We start from the raw sequence: 3,749 nt of genomic DNA, 5'->3' as shown, positions 1-3,749 counted from the left end.
GCCTCTACCCACTAGGTGCCAGTAGTGCCTCCAGCCCAGTTGTGACAATCACAAATGTCTCCACATACTGCCAAATGTCCCAGGATTAGTGACAAAATCACCCCAGTTGAGAATCACTGGTCTACAGGGTTGTCCCTCCCACTGGGTTATGGTTATCTAATTCCATTGATTAGAAATCCATGCTTTTGATTTACAAAATTAATTTTTCATATTACACTTTGCATTTTTGGGGTCTTATTTAAGAAGACTTCCTCACTCCTAGGTTATAAAAATGTTCCCCTGCATTATCTTCCATCAGTTTTTTTGTTTAACCTTTGACATTTGAGTCTTCAACTTACGTAGAGTTCACTTTTGTATTCCGGGTAAAGCAGGAATCCAGTTCTCTTAGAAATACAATCAGCCAGTTTTCCAAAGCAATCTGCAAGTCAGTGGGACCTTTCCCATCGATCTACGGTGCCATATTTATCATATACCATGTTCCCATATGCGTCCTCTGTCTCCGAGCTCTCTGTCCTTTTCCATTGGTTTATTGGCCTTCCATCAGAACCACATAATTCTTTTATTACTATGACTTTTTAATATATTTCAACATCTAGGTGATATGTCCCTCCTGTTATTGAAAGTTGGCTCAGCTATTTGCAGATCTTTATACTTATTAATTTCAGAATAAGTCTATCAAGTTTCTCAACATATCTATATGGAATTCTGATTTCAATTGCACCTGATTTATAAATTAATTTAAAGATAACTGACATGTGTACAATGTTATATTATTCTACCATGAGCATAGAATATCTCTCCATTTATTCAAAACTTCCTTATATGTCCTTTAATTGAATTTAAATTTTTCTTCCATAGAGGACTTGTTTATTCCTTGATAAACTAACTCCGACATAGTTTTTGTAGTTACTGTGAATGGCATCATATTTCCTCTTATATATTTTATGGTGGGTGTTTGCTGGTGTGGAAACACGCTATGGTTTTTGGCAGTTGGTCTTGGGTCTGGCAATCGTGCTGAATCCTCTCATTAGTTTTAAAGGAGGGTCTGCTGACTCAGTTGGCTTTCTTTGTCGATGATCGTAACACTTGTGAATAACGATCGCTTTATCTTTTCCCTTCGATCTTCACACCTCTCTATTAGTTTGCTGGGGAAGCTATAATAAAGTTCCACAGACTAAATGGCTTGAACTGCAGAAATTTATTTACTCACAATTCTAGACACTAGAAGACTGAAGTCAAGGTGGCAGTAGGGTGGGTTTCTTCTGAGGTTCTCTCTCTGGATGGTAGATGGCCATCTTCTCTCGGTCTTCACGTGGTCTTCCCTCTGTACATGTCTGTGTCCTAATCTCCTCTTATAAGGGCACCAGACCTATTGGATTAGGGCCCACCCTAATGACCCCATTTTAACTTTATTATCTTTTTAAAGACTCTGTCTCCAAATACAGTCACAATCGGAGGTTCTGGGGGTTAGGACCTCAACATATAAATTTGGGGGAATACAACTTCTCATTGCTTTTGCTCTTGGCATCAAGTGCAGTGATAACCCAAGGTGCCGCGGTAGTTTTCTGTCTCATAGATGAGTTGTGCCAGGCAGGCACTGGTATCCCAAGGCAACAAGTGGGAAGGGGAAAGAGCAGAAGTCGTATCTGTCCCCTAGTGAGGCTCCCCATCCCCCTCTGCCTCTGGCTCGTGTTCCCTCCACATGCTAAGTCAGGATGTCCTCCCCAGAGGTCTTCATGGTTTTATGCTAGTTCTTCAGTGCCTCCGTGCTTCCCTCTCCTTCCACAGAGTCTCCAGTGATCAGGTTTTCCTGGCAGAGGTTAGGGCATGAGGGCCAGTGGGGGAGTGGAGTGAACCATCCAGCCCAAAATCCTCATGATCTGATTAGACTTTAGAAAGAGCTCTTTGGCTGCAGTGTAGAAACTGTATTAAAAGCGGGCAATATTGGAGATGGAGAAACTAGATCAGAGGCTAGTGCAATAAATGAACTGTTGATTCCTAGACAGAGGTAGGTAGTGGCAGTGTGAATGGAGAAACAAATAGTTTTGACAGGACTTGGTGATTCTTTACATGTAGGGCAGAAAGCAAGAAAGAAGTCACAAATGATTCCTAGGCTGCTGGCTCGGGCAACTGGGAGGATGGTAGTAGCTTTTACTGTGATACAGTACAGGACTTAGAGCATGAGATGGTTTGGGGTTGGGGGAAGGACTCAAGGAGAATGACATGCCCGTGAGATACCCAAATTGAGATGTTTAACAGGTAGTTGGAGCTATAGAACTGGTAGTCAGGAGAGAAATTTTGACCGGATGACCTTGGAAGTCCCATCCATGAATGATAATTGAAGCTACCAGAGTAGATAAGCATAGGTGAACTTCCCCAGACAGTGTGAGGAGGAAGAATAGCGGGCCTAGGACGTATCCCTGACAATTACAACATGTCAGGGCTGGTCTGAAGAAGAGACAGCAAATGAGACTGAAAAGGAGCTGCCAGTGAAAAACACACTGTTCCCTTGGTTCCTGCAGCCAAAAAAAAAGAGTTAAGAAACGTGGTCAGGTGAGAAATCAGGTCTGATGAGGACTGAAAGATGTCCCTGGATACAGGGGCATGGAAGTCATCAGTGACTTCTGTCCCCAGTAGACAAGGTTGCCATTCTCACCGTGATAATAATAACAAATGGCCTCAAAAACAATATCGCCTTAGAACTGAGAACTGTATGGAATTTTATACTTTTGCAAGCAGTTTATACTCCACAACCTTCTTTTGTTTTATGGAAACATGGCCGGTAATATCATTTTTGAAGGAACTAGGGAAGATTTTTGGAGAATAAAAGCCTTGGGGCAAGGGGGATGTTTTGAACATGCTGGGAATCTCTGAATTCACAAAAGGCTGTCCGGTGTCTGCTTTGGGAAAGCAGGACCAGCCTCACACGTTTGCAAAGTCAGAGCTGTTCAACAGCAGAATGTGCTGCCTCCAAAGCTGAAGAGACCCTCAGCCTCAGCCCACCCATTCCAGCTTCTTGAGACCCCTTTCAAGTCCATGGTCTCATTTTGCTTTCATAGCAGTTCTCTGCAGAGAGAGGTGATTTTCCCTGTATTTACAGATGGGGAACCTGAGGCTCAGAGAAGTTAAGGGATATGAAGAAGATCACACAGCCTGAATGTTGATGAGTGGGGCCTGGGCCTATGCCAGGTACTCTCATTCCAAAAGCAGTGCTTTGGCCATGCCTTCCATTAGGGAGGTTCTGGCCAGGCTGAGCAGCCTCTTAACAGGGAAGTCCAGGCAAGTGTCACCACTTTTGGGAAGGAGGAGGGCATACTGGGGCCGGGTGCTCCTACTAGATGTGGCTGCTTCCAGCTAAGCAACCAGTGACAATGATTTTCTGCATCACGTTGGGTAACTCAGTCTTGACAGATGAGGAAACTAAAACACAGAGGCTAAGTGACTGATGTTGAAAAATGAAGGTGCCTCCTGTTAATACAGACCCATGAAAGGCTATGCTTCTAGAGGCCTCAGCAGGAGCATTCTAACCTCAATAACCATGGCTGTAGCCATGCTTACAGTGCTCTCGGGGCTTGGGGGACACTGGTCAGGGAGTCCTTCTCCTGTACCCTGCTGCAGGGAATGCCTAGGTGATGACTGGGTCCCTGCCTGGGATCAGCACTGGCCCAGGCTCACACTCTGGGTCACAGCTCTTGGTTCATACTCACCTGCTCAACTCTTCTCCTGGGGATGCTAGCATATCAAGGAAT

This window comes from Camelus ferus, chromosome 4, assembly GCF_009834535.1.
Source record: "Camelus ferus isolate YT-003-E chromosome 4, BCGSAC_Cfer_1.0, whole genome shotgun sequence".
In the NCBI taxonomy this organism is placed as follows: domain Eukaryota; kingdom Metazoa; phylum Chordata; class Mammalia; order Artiodactyla; family Camelidae; genus Camelus; species Camelus ferus.
The sequence above is the reverse complement of the archived record's forward strand: the minus strand, read 5'-3'. Positions refer to the sequence as shown.